This window comes from Dama dama, chromosome 9, assembly GCF_033118175.1.
Source record: "Dama dama isolate Ldn47 chromosome 9, ASM3311817v1, whole genome shotgun sequence".
In the NCBI taxonomy this organism is placed as follows: Eukaryota; Metazoa; Chordata; class Mammalia; order Artiodactyla; family Cervidae; genus Dama; species Dama dama.
Window position 1 is genome coordinate 30914048 of NC_083689.1, and position 20879 is coordinate 30934926.

Genomic DNA, 20879 nt, shown 5'->3' on the forward strand with positions numbered 1-20879 from the left:
GTAGTGTGGTGCCTGAAAGAGACCTCTGGCTGCAGATTTCAGCAGCCTTGGTCCTGGACTTGCCATTTATCTTCTGTGTGAACTTGACTCATCTTAAAAGAGGAGGGTTATTTCAGCAAAGCCTGGCTTCCCCTGAGCCAGACACATGGACCCCTGAATGGCTTCCATCCCACCCAACCTCCCACTGCTCATTCTTAAAACTGCTGAAGACAATAAGTGTTATAAAGCTTCACTGAGGGAGAAGTGTTTGCTCACAATTGCTGAAAACTTTTTCAGAGTCAATATTCAGTCATATTTGAGCTTCAGGAAGTTGCTTCTATCAGATAGTGGTGGTGGGGCCAGTTAGAGAGGTAATCTGAACACAGCAATGAGGTGGTATATTTTCAGCGACCTTTCCTCGTTTGCATCTTCGCCTCCAGTAGTGCTCATATCTGTAATAGTCCAAAGTTCTTTGATCATCCAGAACTCAAAACTGTGTCCTCTTGAGTGAAGCCCTAGTCCCTAAACCAGTACAGCAGTTTACAAGTAGCTGTTAAGGCAAACAGTGACAGAAAATCATGCCCCTCTCCTCTTTTTACATTGTAATCGGGGACATTCACAATCACAATTCACAAGCACATTATTGTCTTTAAGGGGAGAATCACAAACACCAAATAGTTGATTAGGGGGCAGGGTCAGTAGTGTTTCCAACAATCAGCAAAAGGCTGATGAAAAGGGTGAGACTATAGGGTAGCACAGAACATTGTTCTGTTCATAACCTTCAAAAGTTATCTTCTCGGTCCTCACAGATGCAGTCTTCTGGGATGGGATTTTTTTCATAGAAAACTCTATGTTTCTTCTTTAATTGTGCATGCATAATACCAGCATTAGAAAATTTTATTATTAATAAAAGTTTTGACCTCTTTTGGAAAATTTTCTACCTGAATTTTGGCAATGAAGGAGAAGGCAATTATTGACTTTATTATAATGATAGACTGTAATGTACTGAGCCTCATGGTGTTGAATGTTAGAAAAGAAACCCAGTGTTGATGCCAAAACTCAGCCTCTGTACACCAGTACCAAATTGAATTTCAGCGACAATGTAAGTGAAGCAGAAAAGACTAGTTTTATTGCTTTTCCAAGCAAAACGGGGCACAGCAGGCTAACGCCCTCAGAACTGTGTATCCTGACCTGGAAAGGGTAATGAGGAGTTTATAGTCATATTCAAAGAGGGTGTGATCAGCTTGTGGACATTTTTCTGATTGATTGATAGTGAGGTAATTGGGAGTCCGCATCATCAGCCTTCTGGTTCTGACAGGTGTGGTGTTTATGTAGTTGTGAGCATAACAGTTAACTTCTTTCACCTGATGGGGGTTTTAGTGTCTGCAAAACAGTTCAAAGATGTTATGTATATCCCTTGAGGGGGAACCAGAACTCTGCCCTAAAGCTGCACAATTGTTTCTTGTTCTTTCCTAGTTTCCTCATCCTCTCCCTTCCTTTATAAGTAACTGTTTGAACCTGCCCATTGGCACTCAGGGAAGGTCAGGGGGCTTAAAAGAAGTCTATTTCTTACAGACATGAAACAGGGGACATAGAAAAGTTTTTATGCCCAGGAGTCCCACAGGATCCAGCTTGGCTTTGTGATGATGACAGGGCAGTCATTATTGTTAAACACTGGAAAAGAAACGACGGCTGGTTGTGTGGTTTCGGAGCACGTTTTTTTAAAGAGTAAATTTCTGTAAGTTAGGGCTTCCCTGGTGGCTCAGATAGTAAAGAATCTGCCTGCAATGTGGGAGACCCGAGTTTGATTCCTGGGTTGGGAAGATTCCCTGGAGAAGGGACCGGCTATGTAGTCCAGTATTCTGGCCTAGAGAATTCCATGGACAGAGGAGCCTGGCAGGCTCTATAGTCCATGGGGTTGCAAAGATTTGGACATGACTGAACCACTTTTCTTTTCTGTAAGATGAGCAAAATTTGCTCTGTTAAAAGCTAGTTATATTCGGAACCTTATTTAACAGTCAAACTATAGTATTTGACCTTCATTTTAATGTTGTATAATATTGGTTATTAATGGTTATAATTTGATATGATAGCTTTAAAGTTAGACCAGATAGCCCGCCAGCGTATTCATCACCTTTAATAAGGAAATGAGGTGGGTTCTCTGGGCAAACAAGGCACATTCTTAGACCCCTAATCCAATTGTTTTGCTTAATTTTAGGTGTTTCCTTTCCACCCCCAACTCTCCTTTGACTTGTCTGCCAGTATGTAATGTCCAAGGGCTTTCCTGGTGGCTCAGATGGTAAAGAATCCTCCTGCAATGCAAGAGACCAGGGTTCAATCCCTGGGTCTGAAAGATCCATTGGGGAAGGGAATGGCTACCCATTCCAGTTTTCTTGCCTGGAGAATCCTGTAGACAGAGGAGCCTGAAGGCTATAGTCCATGGGGTTGCAAAGAGTCAGACACAACTGAGCGACTGACACTTCCACTTCTTTCCACATGTGTAATGTCTGATAAAAGGAAACATAAAATATAGTTGCATTTTATTTAAGGAAAAAGACCCTCTGGACATGAAATGTTTTCCAGGTAAAGGCCAAATATTATTGTTTCTTTGTTGAACTAGATTGTTTTCTGTTTCATGCTAAGTTCATTCTTCGCTTTTATCTTTCGGTGTTTTCTTTGACCTCTTAGCTAACACAGACTTTTGATATGTATTGTATAAATATAAAAGTGCATTTCTAAGTTGAATAGATAAACCAATAACCAAACAATTGGATTGATAGGGCAGACTTGCTGGTGACAGTGCTGTAGCATGCTTGCTCTTAGAATGGCTAGGTTAATTAAATATGAGGATTTAGAACTTTATTTAGTCTTTTTGCATTATGTCCATTAAAAAAAATTATATTCTTGGATGTCTAAAGATGGATCCATTATAAAAATAATTTCTAACATTTGTGTACATTTTTAAAGTTTATAACATTTTTACATAAATTATTTCTTTTAGTCATCACCACAGTTGTATAATTTGAATATTATTGTCCTCATTTTGTAGATGACAATCTGAGACTCAGGAATATTATTTTATTAACATCAAATATCCAATAACTGATGAATCCAATACTTGAACATTGTCTTCTAACTCCTAGCTTGGCACACTGGGAGACTAATTTCTTGCAGTTCTTTCCATTCATTACATGTCTGTTAGTGCTATTTTTATTCTGTTGAAACTTTGGTTTTCTTACATTTTCTTCTGAAAAGAATCCTGAAATACTGAGTGTTCTTTTATTTTCCCCATTCTTCTCTTCCAAAAGCACTCTTTCTCTGCTCAGCAAAAGAAGCATAATCTCCATTTATCCTGAATCTTGTTGTTGTTCCGTTGCTAAGTTGTGTCTGATTCCTTGTGACCCCAGGAACTGCAGCACGCCAGGCTTCCCTATCCTTCACTATCTTCCAGAGTTTGCTCAAACTCATGTTCGTTGAGTCAGTGATGCCATTCAACTGCCTCATCCTCTGTCGCTCCTTCTCCTATTGCACTCAGTCTTTCCCAGCACCAGTCTTTTCCAATGAGTTGACTCTTTGCATCAGGTGCCAAAGTATTGGAACCTCAGCATCAGTCCTTTCAGAAGATTCAGTGAATATCAGTGAATATTCAGGGTTGATTTCCTCTAGGATTGACTAGTTTGATCTCCTTGCAGTCCAAGGGACTCTGAGGAATCTTCTCCAGCACCACAGTTCAAAAGCATCAATTCTTTGGCATTCAGCCTTCTTTATGGTCCAACTCTCACATTGTACATGACTACTGGAAAAACCATAGCTTTGACTCTATGGACCTTTGTCAGCAAAGTGATGTCTCTGCTTTTTAATATCCTGTCTAGGTTTGTCATAGCTTTTCTTCCAAGGAGCAAGCACCGTTTAATTTTGTGGCTGTGGTCACTATCAGCAGTGATTTTGAAGCCCAAGCGAATAAAATCTGTAACTGTCTCCAAATTTTCCCCATCTATTTTCCATGAAGTGATGGGCCCGGATGCCATGATCTTAGTTGTTTGGATGTTGAGTTTTAAGCCAGCTTTTTTACTCTCCTTTTCACCTTCATAAAAGCTCTTTAGTTCCTCTTCACTTTCTGCCATTGCCTTGGTGGTTTAGTTGCTAAGTTGTGTCCGACTCTTGCAACCCCATGGACTTTAGCCTGCCAGGCTCCTCTGTCCATGGGATTCTCCAGGCAAGAATACTGGAGTGGGTTACCACTAGGGTGGTATCATCTGTATATCTGAGATTGTTGACATTTCTCCTGACAATCTTTATTCCAGCTTGAGTTGCATCTAGCCTGACATTTTGCATGTTGTACTCTGCATAGAAGTTAAATATGCAGAGTGACAATATACAGCCTTGAGGTACTCCTTTTTTGATTTTGAACCAGTCCACTGTTTCATGTCCAGTTCTAACTGTTGCTTCTTGTCCTGCATACAGGTTTCTCAGGAGGCAGGTGGTCAGGTGTTCCCATCTGTTTAAGAATTTTTCACAGTTTGTTGTGATCCACATAGTCAAAGCTTTTATCATAGTCAACAAAGCAGAAATACATGTTTTTTTTTCCTGGAATTTTCTTTCTTTTTCTGTGATCCAACGGATGTTGGTAATTTGATCTCTGGTTCCTCTGTCTTTTCTAAATCTAGCATGTATATCTGAAAGTTCTCAGTTCACATATCGCTGAAATACAGCTTGAAGGGTTTTGAGTATTACCATGTTAGCGTATGAAATGAGTACAATTGTATGGTAGTCTGAACATTCTTTGGCATTGCCTTTCTTTGGAATTGGAATGAAAACTGACCTTTTCCAGTCCTGTGGCCACTGCTGAGTTTTCCAAATTTGCTGGCATATTGAGTGCAGCACTTTCACAGCATCATCTTTTAGGATTTGAAATAGCTCAACTGGAATTCCATCACCTCCACTAGCTTTGTTCGTAGTGATGCTTTCTAAGGCCCGCCTGACTTCACACCGCAGGATGTCTGGCTCTAGGTGAGTGATCACACCATCGTGGTTATCTGCGTCATGAAGATCTTTTTTGTATAGTTCTTCTGTGTATTCTTGGAACCTCTTTTTAATCTCTTAATCCCCATCCATCCTGAATCTTACTACTCTCTATTGCCATGGTGTGTAAGCCTTCTACCAGCCTTTAACAGATACTTCATAAATGCATTCTTTTGAGAAAAATTTATAACAACAAGACAAGGAGATCTTTATGGACTATTGAAAGGATGGGACTTTATTTCATCCATATAATAAATTCAAGTCACAGAACTAATCCTGACTGTATACTTTCTGAGGAACCATGTGGAAAAACCAGAGAGTTTTTTCATATTGCAATGGGAAATCTGGGATATTTATTTGTTGATATTTATCCTTTCCTAGTTGAAAGGTGTTGTTGAGGGTTTTAAATCCCATGAACTTCAGGCTGCTTGGCCCAGGACTGAGCAAGCTCCCATGGCAGTAAATAAGGCTTCCAGGTAGAGAATTTCAGAGAGACGGTACTTCAGGGGGAAGCTGTCTGTGTGCTGGAAGCTGTCTGATGTTGCTGCAGGTAAACTTAGAAGTGGACTGAAGGGATGTGTAGTAGTGTATGTGTGCACATGTGAGTGTGTGTTTGTTCATTTAGATTTGAGTGAGATTTTGATGGATGGCATTATGTATTGAAATAACATATGGAATAGGGACTAGACTCAGAAATGCCAAGATTCTGCCTTGGCCAATTAACCCTCATCACAGAGTTTCCTAAAAGAGATATAAACATAAAGAAGAGTTGTAAACAAGGAGTGTAATATTTCTTTATTATTAGATGAAAGTCTGTTACCCCAGTGCAGAGCTCTCTGGAAAATTGGGCTGCAATCATGACTTTGGATTAAATGCTAAGTGGGGCCTCTCTCTTACCTTATACCAAAATCCTACTACTTCATGGTTATCGGACTTGAAAGGATAATTATGGATAATTGAGGATGATTATGTACACACACACACACACACACACACATATACACACACATGAATTTATTGCAAGGAGTAGGTTTACATGATTTGTAAGGGCTGCAATCATATGAACCTACTCCTTGTAATACATTTTTTATGTTGTGAGCAGAAGACGCTAGTGAAAGCCAAATAGTTACACTGGATTTTACTTATACTCTAAGCCTATCCAACCTTAAGTATAGTTCTGTTGATGGTATGGAATTGACTTGGTTAGACTGGTATTATTTCCTTTATGAAAACTAAGTTGTGGTGTACAATTCTGATACTAGTTTTGACTTGTGTGTTTTTTTTTTTCCCCCCTCATTAGCAAACAAGAGTCAGACGCTATCTACCTGGAGATAGTGTCCAATCTTACAGTTAAGGGTTCAGCCCTACAAGAGTGCCCTTCCCTACTACTTCAGATGCCAGTATCAGGTTCAGGTTGCACCTGTGCTTCTGACTACCCATCTATCAATTGGAGGCTCCAACAACTCCTACCTTGAGTTCAGTTACTCTGCTGGAGTGATTCACAGAAGTGAGAGAAGCATTTTACTTACCAGATAACTGGTTTACTATAAAACAATGTAACTCAGGAATAGCCAGATAGAAGAGATTCATAAGGGGAAAGGACCAGGAGCTTCCATGATGTCTTGTGACACTCTTCCAGATGTTCACCAGGAAGCTATCCAAACCCCATCCTTTTGAGTTTTTATGAAGGCTTCATTTCATAGGCATGAGTGATGTAATTCATTGGCCATTAGTTATTGATTCAGCTTCTAGACCCCTTTCCTCCTTGGAGGTCAGAAGAGGCAGAACTGAAAGTTCTAAACCTCAAATCACAGTCTTGGTTTTCCTGGGAACCTGCCCCCATCCTTAGATGCATTTCAGAAGTCACTTTGTTAACACAGCAAATGATACTTTATTTGGATATTCCAGGGTTTTTGTAGTTCTGTGCCAGGAACTTGGACTGGAATGAAGTACTGGAATTAATCCAATACACATTAATTGTTACAAATTACGGTATCATAGGTGGTTGGAAGAGTGCTTCCCTACTTGCTTCCCCAGAGATCTATGTGTGTGTATTTTAAGCAGTTAGTCAAAAAAGCCAAACCGTTTGGAAACTAGAGATATAGCCAGTCCGTCGTCTTCACAGTAGGGTATCAGAAAGTCCTTCATTCTCCTGTGTAATTGCTTATTAAGGTAAATAGTTCTTATACAATTGTCTGGTATGAATGATGAGTTAGGAAGTTCTGGCTTGCAAAGAATGTTTGTTGTTGTATGATAAAATTCCTAACAGGTCACATTAAAACATCTAATAGGTTGACTGCAAAGTTACATTACATTTTGATCATTTTCTTTCTTTTTCATTCTGCTTTACACCTAACTGGGTTGTCTAAACTGCTATATCCAAGCAGGTTATGTTGTTGTTCAGTCGCTAAGTTGTGTCCAACTCTTTGTGACCCCATGGACTGCAATATGCCAGGCTTTCCTGTCCTCCACTATCTCCCACTGTTTGCTCAAATTCATGTCCACTGAGTCAGTGATACTATCTAACCATCTCACCCTCTGCTGCCATCTTCTTTTGACTTCAATGTTTTCCAGCATCAGGGTCTTTTCCAACGAGTTGGCTCTTTCATACCTGATATGAAACAGGTTGTTTGTATAACAAACAGGTTATACAATGAGCAATTCACAGTTCTGCATTCCTCATTAATTGCCATCAATTCAAAGAGGGTGCCAAATTTAAATGACTGTATTTTTTATTAATAATTTTCCATAAAATATTAAAACCTACAAATTGTATCATTCATCTTGTAGAAATTAAGTGTTTAATATAGTTCATGTCTGAAAGTATTCCCTACCAATTTTTCTCTTCTGTGTGGTCCCAAATATGGAACACTCACTCATGTGCCTAATTCAGGACTTAATTCCTCTTCAGCAGCTATTTCCTGAGCTTTTCTCCCTCTACTGGATCTAGTGTAGATGCTTCATGATCTCCAAAATTGGATTCATCCATCAATGAGTCCAAAGTTTCTAAATTTCCAAAATCTAGGAAGATACATACTATTGTGTCACTAGCCTGACATTCCTACAGTTTACAACACACAAATCCTCAGCCATCCATAGCAGTATGTCAAATGAAATATAATATTCTCAAAACTGAATGTGTTTTGTATACCCTCATTGTAATTTCTAACCATAAGCAATGCATGAAATATAGGAACTCTCTCATCAGGCATTAATGGAAAAACTGTTTCTCTGTCCCCAGGTATGTGTGTGTGTTGGGGAGGGGAGGACTCATCCATAAATACTATCTTTGCTTTTCTCAGAAAATAGTATTGAAAACACACTCTCTATTTGTAAAGCTCAGCTTTGGAATCTTTCCTAAGGATCATTTCTACTCTTTAGTGGTTAACCTTTTAAAAACCTCTTAAGAAACCCCCCTCACTCAAATTCTTGGAACTCCAGTAAAAAAAATAAGAGGAAAGACTAGGGAAAAAGGGCTCTGTGCTAAGAAGTGGTAGAACAATAAAAAAAGAATTATAGTGCATGCAAGACTGACATAAGATAGTAATTACTAAAAAGAAAAAAAAAGATGTTTTTAAATTAAAAACAAATGAATAAATAATCCTTAAGTCAAATAGAGAATCATAACAGAAGTAAAAAAGTGCAAAAACCTGAATGACAATTAAATATATAAAACTTACAGGATATAAGTGGTATTTGAGAACAATTTATATTCTTAAGTGTTTAAGAAGAAAGGATAAAAATTAATAAGGTTTGTACATTAAAGGTCAGGAAATAAAAATAATGTATTTAAAGAAAATATTATAGAAGAGACAAAATAATGGACAACAATCAAATGTCAATGAAATTGAAAACAAAATTATAATAAAGAAGATCAAAAGACTGTATGTGACTTCTTGAAAAACCCATAAAATTGAAAAATCTCTGACAGTGTTGATCACCTTAAGGGAAAAAAATGAATGAATAAATAGATGGAATAAAAAAAAAGCTATAGATTTGAATGAATAATAAAAATGTAGAGAATTCTACTAGCAAAATATTTGAAAAAAAATACATATTTAATAAAACACTATAAAAATAACTACATCAATATTGACTCAAGAAATAGTAAGGATAAACCTATAACTAGTTGAGAAATTTAATGTGAAGGGCAAAATCTTATAAAAAATATAAAAGCAAGTTTTCTGGGGGCCTACTGCCAAACATTCAAGAGATATGATTGCTAATATTACTGAAAAAATCTTCTAGAGTATGGATGCAGAAGAAAGTAAACTCTAACTCATGCTATTGGGCTGTGATCAGACCAAAAATACCTATTTGAGAAAATAGAAGCTAGATTTAATGATGAAAGTAGATGTAAATATCTGAAAAAAGGAATAAACTTAATCAAATTGGTGAAAGATTTGCATGCTAAAAATTAGAAAACTAGGATGAAGAAAATTAAAAAGGACACAGATAAATGAAAAGACATCCTGTGTTTATGGATTAGAAGAATTATGATTGTTAAAATTTATACTACCCAATATGATCTCCAGATTCATGATTCAGTTCAGTTCAGTCACTCAGTCATGTCTGACTCTTTGTGACCCCATGAATTGCAGCACGCCAGGCCTCCCTGTCCATCACCAACTCCACAGGATGAAGCAGGGCAAAGGCTAATAGATTCATGGTAAACTCAATCAAAATACCAAAAGCATTCTTTACAGAAATAGGAAAACAATCCTAAAATTCAAATGGAGTTGCAAAATGTCCCACATAGTCAAGGCAATCTTGAATAAGAAGAACAAAACTGAAGGCATCCCACTTCCTGATTTCAAACTATACTGCAAAGTTAGAGTCATGAAAACAGTATGCCACTGACGTAAAAACAGACATACAAATCAATGGAATGGAATAGAGAGCCCAGAAACAAACCCACATGTTTATGATCAACTGACCTTTGACAACAATGCCACAATAGGTTCAAAATTTGGTGTTGGAAAAACTGGGTATCCACATGCAGAAGAATGACTTTGGATCCAATATCATACTGTATTAAAAATCAACTCAAATGCGCTTAAAGACTTAAACATGAGACTGAAACTGTAAAACTCCTAGAAGAAAACATAGGGAAAAAGCTTCTTGACATTAGTCTGGACAGTAATTTTTTTGAATATGATCACAAAAGCACAGGAAGCAAAAGTAAAAACAGACATAGGATATTGCATTAAACTAAAAGCTTCTGAAGCAAACAAAAGTAGAACAAAAAACGGAGTGAAAAGGCAACCTGTGGAATGGGAGAAAATATTTTCAAATGATGAATCTTGTAGAGGATTAATATCCAACATTTATAAGGAACTTAGGCAACTCAATAGAAGACCAGAAAACAAAAACCTCAATTAAAAAATAGACAAAAGATCTGAATACACATTTCTCAGAAGAAGACATACAAAAATCAACAGATATATGAAACAATAACATCACTAATTGTCATGGGTGTGCAAATCAAAACTATAATAAGACATAATCTTGAATCTGTTAGAGTAACTATTATCACAAAGACCAAAGATAACAAGTATTGATGAGGATTTGTAGGAAAAGGAATCCTGATACACTATTGGTGGGACTGTAAACTGGTATAACCATTACAGAAAACAGTATAGAGATTCCTCAAGAAGTTAAAAATAGAACTACCATAAGATTCAGCAATCCCTCTTCTGGATATATATCCAGAGGAAATGAAAACAAGCTCTCAAAAGGATTTCTGGACTTCCATATTCAAGGCAACATTATTTACAATAGCAAAGATATGAAAAAAACCTTTGATGGGTGAATGGATCAAGAAAATGTGATACCACACACACACATACACAATGGAATATTATTCACCAGAACAAAATTCTGCTGTTTGTGACAACATTCATGAACTTGGAGGACATTATGCTAAGTGAAATAAGCAAGACACTGAAAGTTAAGTAATGTGACCTCACTTACATGGAATCATAGAAGTGCTTTCATAGAAACACAGAGTAGGTTGTCAAGAGTTGAGGAGAAAGGAAAATGAGATGTTGACCAAAGGCTATAAAGTTTCAAATCTGTAAGATGAGTAAATTCTGGAAAGCTAGAGTAGCATGTGACTATAGGTAACAATACTGTATTGTATACTTGAAATTTTCTGAGAAGGTAGAGCCTAAGTATTTGTCCCCTCACCCACCACACACAAGTGGTAACTCTGTGACGTGATCAATATATTAATTAGATTATGGTGATAATTTCACAATGTATACCTATGTCAAAGCATCATTATATACCTTAAATACATACAGCTTCTATTTGTCAATTATATCTCATAAAGCTGAAAAGAAAACAATTCTGTATGTCATTTGTGTTATACTTTTCCAGGAAGTTCTTACTATATATATTATTACATAATTTAATATTATATCTTTGTACATGTTTACTCCACTAATCTATGAGTGAACTCATTGTTGTGAGTAAATTACTGCAGCATGTAGATTCTCAATAAATGTTTTGTTGAATTCATGCATAAATGCTAGGGTAAATTTGTGATTGCCAAATATGATTATTTTTAAGATTTCTAGACTGCATAAATTCCACAACCAAAATTTTATCATAAAAGCCTGAGTAAGTTTACTCAGGTCTTCCATTTCATAGCTATTGAAATGAAAAAAGAATTTGCCCCTTTGAGAATAATAATTCATTGTCCAACAAGTATAACTAATGAATGTTGCATTGAAAAGATAAGGGTTATATAACCAAGCACTTAATGAGAATTTGGGTATTAAAACTAAGGAGAAGGAGAATTAGGCATAGTCAGGAAGAAAGAAATTATAAAACTCTTAGGGTAAAACATGATAATTTATTACTTATGACCATTCACTTGGAAAGCCGGAACTAAGTGGTGTGTATGTTATAAAGTGATTAGCATCCTGCTAACTGTGCCACTAGTAAAGACAGAAACTCGTCAGTAATATCCATATTATAAAGTGATTAGAATGTTGCTAGCTATGCCATTAGCAAGCTGCTTATCATTGTGCCAATTTTTTAATCTCTTTGGACGTTAGGTTCCACCTCTGAGCTTTAAATATGTTGGCCCTACAAAAGCTTGGGTCCCTTCTGTTATTATATGCCATGGTTACTTTTGATATATTCTCTTCTCAAATATTAAAAAAAAAAAGTAGTCCATTCAGTTCCAATGACCCTGTAACCCAAAAAATAATCAGTTTTATATATATGTTGGAAGTAACATCTGCACATTGAATGTACCCCAATAATTTAGGTATAAAATTTATGCAGATGTGATGTCTTTAAGGGTAATCATATATAATCATTATTCCAGACAGTTTCATGACAAGGAAATTTAAACACAAATAATGTGACTGCACTGCTTTCAACAGGAATTGCTTGTTTTCTGAATGTTGCTTCTGACACGTGGCGCAATGATGCAGAGAAACATACTGGAGTTCAAAGAATTCAATTGCAGGGTTTAAGAAAATTATCTAAAGCTATCTATGACTCAAAAGTGCTCCCCTTAGGGAGTGTGACACAGTAGGTAGACCTAAGATCAGAATCAAATGAAGTAGGATTAAAATTCATCCCTGCTATCAGCAGCTAAATTTGTGGAATTTACGTAATTTCCTTGTATCTTAATTTCTTCATCTAAAGTGGGAATCATGAAACCTACATTATGTGGTTTTATAATAATAAAACACTTTGAGTAAAGTGTTTGGTATGTAACAAACGCTTAAAAGAGCCTTTCAGCTTCAGTTTTTTTTTTCATTAACTTTTAAAATATACTATGAAATCACAGTACTGACAAATGCAAACACATGAAGTAATTCAAAAAGGATTTACTTAGAGTCCTTTTTGCCTCAGATGATTTTTCAAAGGCTAGAAATACAATGGTATTTCTAGACAGACATGATTCCTGCCTTCATGAAGTTCACATTCCAGTAGGTGAGAAAGGGGGAAAAAATAGAACAAAATCCCATAGAAGCTGTGATAATTGTTCTGAAGGAAACAAAGAGGGTTATGGGAAAATAGTGAAATATTGGGTGGTAGGATCAGAAGAGAACTCTATTGTGTTAAAAAAAAAAAGTATCATTTTAAGTTGAACATAATAACATTACAGTAAATCCAGGAGGATATGCACAGGTCCACAAGATATTGTAGAGAATCAGAATAACTCAAGATAATGGTCAATAGTGATTTTTATTAGAAGCTGAGCAACTGTGATTATAGATAGTTTCACTTTGTAAGAAGTCTGAGGCTGGATTTGTGAAATAAAGAAGTGATAAGATCATCATGGTTGTAGGCTGGATTTTAGGTAAAAATGGTCTGTAGCAGGCCTGACCACCCAAGAATTTCTTGAATACTGAAGCTCTGCTGTATCTTTCATGTCTAGGTTAGGGTGAATAAGCAAGTTCTTTGTGAATCATGTTTCTTCCCCTATTATGTCTAATATTACCATTCTCCTAGAAAAATTTAGAGGGAGCCAGACAATTAATTAAACAATAAAACATGAGATATAAGGAAGAATTAGAATGTAAGGAGTAAATGAGGCTTCAAGGTAACTGTGGGCAAAGTAATTTACCAGTCATGATTTCATTGAGAATAATTGAAAATATTGGATAAAATCTTAAGCAATATTTCCTTGACAGTATAGCAGAGAGCTACAAAGAAATGAAAAATTAAAGATCTTGGAAAAGGAGGATACTATAAGAGATAAGCCCAGTGTTTGACTTCTAAGACAAATTTAGAATTATAAAGGTGACATGTATATGTACATCCAAGTATTGCAGTGAGAGTCCAATGTTTTATCTTAACAGACAATCAGTAATTGAGAGGACAGATAAAATTCATACAGTCACATGATAGAATACTCTACATAGCATACATAGAATTAAGTTAAACAGAACTACATATATTAGCATGGGTGGATGTTTCAAAACATTGAATGAAATTAGGAATTCCAGGGAAATGGATGGATGCATTTATATTACAAGCATACACAAATAATTATATGTATATACATGTATATATGGATATATTATATATATATATGTGTGTATATATATATTCTTGTGTATATAAATGCTCAAGAAAAGTATAAACTAGTTGTTCATTACTTTGGAGTTATCTAGTAAAATCATTAAATTTTAAATCAATGATTTAACCTAGTTAAATCATTGCTGTAAATTACAGGAACTGAAAACACAGTAGACAGACTTACTGACTAACAAAGAAAAAGAGCCCCCAAACCAAGAGTGTGAATACTACCACTCAGGCGGCACTAGTGGTAAAGAACCTGCCTGCCAGTGCAGGAGGCACAGAGATGCAGGTTGGATCCCTGGGTCTGGGGAGGATCCCCTGGAACAGGACACGCGACTGGCTCCAGTATTGTTGCCTGGCGTCTTCTGTGGACAGAGCAGCCTGGCGGGCTACCGTCCAAGGAGTCACAAAGAGTCAGACACAACTGAGCATAGCATAATACTACTCAAACTAGTACTTTTTTAACCTCTTAAAGAACTAAGATCTCATTTGGAAATAATAACTTGCAATAAAATAGGTCTTCTCACTTGGATATGGATTCTTCTTTTTTTTTTTTTTTCATTTATGTTTATTAGTTGGAGGCTAATTACTTTACAATATTGTAGTGGGTTTTGTCATACATTGACATGAATCAGCCATGGATTTACATGTATTCCCCATCCCGATCCCCTCTCCCACCTCCCTCTCCACCCGATTCCTCTGGGTCTTCCCAGTGCACCAGGCCCGAGCACTTGTCTCATGCATCCAGCCTGGGCTGGTGATCTGTTTCACCCTAGATAATATACATGTTTCGATGCTGTTCTCTTGAAACATCCCACCCTCACCTTCTCCCACAGAGTTCAAAAGTCTGTTCTGTACTTCTGTGTCTCTTTTTCTGTTTTGCATATAGGGTTGTCGTTACCATCTTTCTAAATTCCATATATATGTGTCAGTATGCTGTAATGTTTACTCCAGAATCATTTAATATACTTTGATGGATATGTAAGAATAAGATAATGGAAGGAAGTTTAGAAGGCTACACTTTAATACACAGTGGATATAGGGATGGGATTGAGGATAAAAGGAATGCATACCAAAAAAATCTAAAATTATATCTGCCCTGATAATGGTATCATGTCATCAACTGGAGGATACTTTTGATTGAAATCTGTATATATAGGGCACATGAATACTTATAGGAGGAAGAATATACTTTTGAATTCAGTATGTTGTTTAATTTAAAGACTTAGGGAAATAGAGAGTTTTTAAAGGGAAAGAAATAATCTACTTGTTGGATTGGATTTTCAAGGGAAATAGTGTGAATAGGCAAGACAAGTCTTGGGTCTTTTTGTGATTTTCCGTTCTGCAGCAATTCCTAAAATAATCATTTCAACTATTTGTCACCAAGCACCTGTTAATAAAAAAATATGTATTAAAGTGTTTACTGGATTAATTGATCAGTAATCAGTATAACCTTTAAACTCTTAGAAATGTGTTGAAGTACACACTTTAAGCAATGATTGAATCAGAGCCTCCAAAGATGGGAAACATCACATACTCTATATTTAGTTAAGATGGTTTGTGTAATGGACAAGCTGTCTCAAGCAGTGGGTTGATTGAAATTTTCATCCATAGAGTATTTAATGTTTTCATCCAGTGTGGCTGCTCTTCTACTGGTCTGCCTTTTATTGCACTTGTGTTCCATGTTAACCACAGCTTACAGTGTTTATCCTACTCTATTGTTCTTTTTGATTGCCAATGCCTTTCTCCTTTCTCCCTGGGTTCAGTTCCTGGGTTGGAAAGATCTCCTGGAGAAGGGAAAGGCTACCCACTCCAGTATTCTGGCCTAGAGAATTCCATGCTCTATAGATAGTCCATGGGGTCGCAAAGAGTTGGACATGACTGAGCGACTTTCACACTTTCACTTTACGGCTCCTTTCTCAGCTCATATTCATTGTCATGTAATGTAGTACAGTGCACTTGGTCATTCCTTTAGTGTAATATCAGCATTTTTTTTCTCTTGTTCCTCAGACTTATTACATATTATGGTGTCATTTTGTTCACTTCTTGTAATCTCTGATAATGTAAATAAATGCTTAGATGCGCATTGTGTTTCTAGGTTAGTGTAACCTCTAAAAATCAGTCAGCAAAGAGTTACATTTGTTGTTCCAGTTGAGTGTTACAGTTGACACATAAGGTAAAAATGATCTGTAATAAAAATTATTTCTGAAAATTCTCTTAGATCAGCTGCAAAATTCAGTATACCTGTTTTTCTGATATATATTAGTATTTCTTCAGTTTAGTTTAGCCATTGGCTTGGTAGATCTTAATGTTATTTACTATATGTGCATATGTGTATTTTAATACACATACATATTTAATACATATAGGAATATTTCCAGTATAGGTATTATATTCATTACACATATACACTCAAAAGGAGAGTTGTTCAGTTTATGGGAGATAATCAAGAACTGAGGCCAACTGAGGAATCAGCAGTCATGTTTCTTATCTAATGTTCACCCTGCATACGTGTCAATGAGTGGAATGGTTGAGGATCAAACATAAAATTTGTCTTTTCGGTTTCTCTCTGTCTCATTAATTATGTTTCTGTCCTCCGCATCTCCTAGATGCATAGAAAAATGCACATACAAAGTTTATATAGGGTGACATACTGAAAAAAATTTATCATTTTATGCATTGAATTAATTGTAATATAGCTAGATTTTAACTGTGAGATGTAGACATTTCAAGCTCATGTGCATGTGGATGAAATAATAAAGCTCAGATATACTGTAATTCTCAGTCATCTCTGCTTGTCACCATTTATACATGAGTGTGTGTACTTTTTCATGTAATTTTCAGGGTTCTGACATTCAGTGTTTGATGTGATCATGTAGAAATCCCTTCCAAATGAATCTTGGAAAGGTATAGATGAATGGTTGTTATTTTCTGAAGGAGCATGTAGGAGAATTGATGTTCTTTCTTTTTAAATATTTTGTAGAATTTGCCAGTTAAACAATATGAGCCTGAAAATTTCTGTTTTGGAAGATTTTAAACTATGAATTCAATTTCTTTAATACTTACAGAACTACTTAGGTTATCTTCTTTATCATGAAAGTGAAAGTGTTAGTCACTCAGTCATGTTCCACTCTTGGCGACCCCCTGGATTGGAGCCTGCCAGGCTCTTCTGTTCATGGAATTCTCTAGGCAAGAATACTGGCATGGGCTGCCACACCCTTCTCCAGGGATCTTCCAGACCCAGGGATGGAACACAGGTCTCCTGCATTGCAGGCAGATTATTTACCATTTGAGGAAGCCCTTTGTTTATCATGGGTGTACGTGTGTGTATTAGTCCCTCAGCTGTGTCTGACTCTTTGCGACTCCATGGACTGTAGCCCTCCAGGGCCCTCTGTCCAAAGGAGTTTTCCAGGAAAGACTGCTGGAGTGGGTCACTGTTCCCTTCTCCGGAGGATCTTCCTGACCCAGGGATCAAACCCAGGTCTCCCACATTGCAGGCAGATTCTTTACCATGTGAGCCACTGGGGAAACCCCCTTGTTTATCGTGGGTGAATTCTAATAGTTTGTGGTTTTTGAAGAATTGGACCACTATACAATTTGTCAGATTTATGTGCCTAGGGATAGTTGTTCATAGTATTCTTAAAGTCTGTGAGATTTTCAATGATATTCTCTATTTTATTCCTGATGTTATTAATCTTTGCTTTCTTTCTCCTCTGCTTTGTCTGTCTTCCTAGAGGTTTATCAATTTTATTGATCTTTTTAAAGAACCAGCTCTTGGTTTCACTGATTTTCACTATTGTTTTTAATATTTCCAAATTTATTGATTGCTGCTCTTATTTTTATGATTTCTCTCTTCAGCTTGGTTTGAGTTTATTTTGATCTTGTTGCTCTAGTTTCTTAAATCAGGAGTTTAGATTATGAGATGAGACCTTACTTCTCTTCTAATAATAGTGTTAAATATTATAAACTTTCTACAAGCGCTGCTTTTACTGTGTCTCACAAACTTTGATATGTTGTATTTTCATTTTCCTACAGTTCAAAGTATTTTCTAATTTATCTTGAGAATTATTCTTCAACAATGAATTGTTTGGGTATTTCCTCTTGTTTTTTGGTTTTTGATTTCTAGCTTGACTCCACTAGAGTCAGAGAACATACTTTGCATGATTGCAATTCTTTTAAATTGGTAAAGTTTGTTTTAGGGCAATGATGTTTGTTTCTTGATTTATCTTGATGAAATTTCAATCTGCACTTGGAAAACAATTAAGTTTATGTATTATTCCATAAATGGCAGTTAGATACAGTTGATAGTATTTTCTCAGTTCCTCTATGTGTTTAGTAATTTGTTGCTTGCTAGTTATATTTACTACTGAGAGTATTGAAGCCTCCAAATATGATTATGGGTGTAGCTTTTCATTCTTTTAGTCCTGTCAGATTTTGCTTCTTATACTTTGAAATGCTGCTGTTAAATGCATGAACCTCCTTTTTGACAAATAGGATTTGCATAACATGAGCAAGACTATAAGAAAAAGAGGATAAGAAGTAAAGGGCTTGTACTTTATTTCATGCCAATATAGCACATGTAGGAATTACTAGAAATAAAAAGCTTAGTTTTGGAAATACAATTATAGAAATAACAAAATTATAATTTGCAAAACAATTCAAATCTGAGCAAAGTCTGATTTCTTTCTTTTTTAAAAAATTTATTTATTTTAATTGGAGGCTAATTACTTTACAATATTGTGGTGTTTTTTGCCACACATTGACATGAATCAGCCACGGGTGTACATGTGTCACCCATCCCCAACACCACACCCCCCCCCCACCGCCCTCCCTGTCCCACCCCTCTGGGTTGTTCCAGTGCACTGGCTTTGAGTGCTCTGTTTCATGGATCGAACTTGGACTGGCGATCTATTTCACATATGGTAATATACATGTTTCAGTGCTATTCCCTCAAATCATCCCACCCTCACCTTCTCCCACAGAGTCCAAAAGTCAGTTCTTTATATCTGTGTCTCTTTTGCTGTCTCACATATAGGGTCATTATTACCATCTTTGTAAATTCCATATATATGCGTTAATATGCTGTATTGGTGTTTTTCATTCTGATTGACTTCACTCTGTATAATAGGCTCCAGTTTTGTCTTCCTCATTAGAACTGATTCAAATGTGTTCTTTTTAATAGCTGAGTAATATTCCGTTGTGTATATGTACCACAACTTTCCTATCTATTCATCTGCATTTGGACATCTAGGTTGCTTTTTAGTATGTCATAATGAGGATTCATATACCATCATTAAAGAGTTACAAAAAAACAGACAACTGTTTTTTCCACCTGGAGAAGACATTACAGTTTAAAAATATGCTGCTGCTGCTGCTGCTAAGTCGCTTCAGTCGTGTCCGACTCTGTGCAACTCCATAGACGGCAGCCCACCAGGCCCCTCCATCCCTGGGATTCTCCAGGCATGAATACTGGAGTGGGTTGCCATTTCCTTCTCCAATGCAGGAAAGTGAAAAGTGAAAGTGAAGTCGCTCAGTCACGTCCAACTCTTTGTGACCTCATGGACTGTAGCCTACCAGGCTCCTCCAGCCATGGGATTTTCCAGGCAAGAGTACTGGAGTGGGTTGCCATTTCCTTCTCCATTAAAAACATGATTCTTTGCAAACTAGATGGTAAATGAGAATGTCATGAACCCAACACTTAGTAACTTGCTTTGCAAGACTGTTAAAAGTAGAAGAGAAGAATTATCTTCTTCCATTAAAGAATGAATATTTTGGGTGAATTCTTGTTCTATGTGTAAGGCACTTAGAAGTCACCACTCCATTTGAATAACATGTAAAAGGGTGAATAAATGGAAAAAATTAACTCTTCTTGAATCTGAAAGAGAGAGGACACAGAAAAAAGAGTTGTCCCCAAGATTGGAGCAACACACAAGTGAACGCAAGGAATCATGGCATACCCGAGTAGAGACTCTTAAATGCCAAAGTAGGAATAATTAAAAAAACGAATTGTTGGAGGCTCAATGCAGACAACTCTGAGAGTTAAAAACTCTGGAAGGACCCAGTCATAGTATGGACCTCACGATATTTTAAGATTTACCTCCATGAGTGCAATCAGTTTTTTAGAGTAAATATCAGAGAAAAATCTTTTTTTTTTGCTCCTGGCAAGGGGAGGGGAAGTGGAGCCATTTTGAAATCCTCCAGTACCCTGTTCTTAACAAGGCTTACTTTCAGGAGAAACTAGTTAATGAGAGTCTAACCTATTGGGGTATTATCGTATTCCAACTGACCTAGAGAAAGGGAAATACCCAACTCCAGCCCACTCTAACCATCCAGTCCCACTTAAAGGAGGAGGAAAAAGCACTGAAAAACACTAGTGAAGTTCATAATCCAGAAGCATGGGCTCAGTAAAAAACTGAGACGTAATCATAGGACTATAGAATATTTCTTCTACCCCTACAGCTCACCACTACATTCCTGGCATGCATGCTCAGCCATGTCTGACTCTTTGCAACCCCTGAGACCCTGCCAGTCTCCTCTGTCCATGGGATTATTCCAGCAAGAGTACTAGAGTAGGTTGCCATTTCTCCTCCAGGGGATCCTCTCAACCCAGGGGTTGGACCTGTATCTCCTGCAGTCCCTCCATTGTCAGGTGAATTCTTTGTCACTGAACCACCTGGGAAGCCCACCAACACATTATTAAAGCCCTATTTACAGCATTTTCTTTTACTCAAGACATTATATTTGGTTATCAAAAAATTACAAGGCACACCAAAAGATAAAAAACACAATTTTAAGAGACAGCAAGCATCAGAACCACACTTGGCAGG

General features: G+C 36.7%; 1 protein-coding gene across 1 annotated transcript in view; it reads left to right on the plus strand.

Moving 5' to 3' along the window:
• Positions 1–20879, plus strand: part of LOC133062798 (receptor-type tyrosine-protein kinase FLT3-like) — a 47503-nt gene that overhangs the window by 1057 nt on the left and 25567 nt on the right. The window lies entirely within an intron of this gene.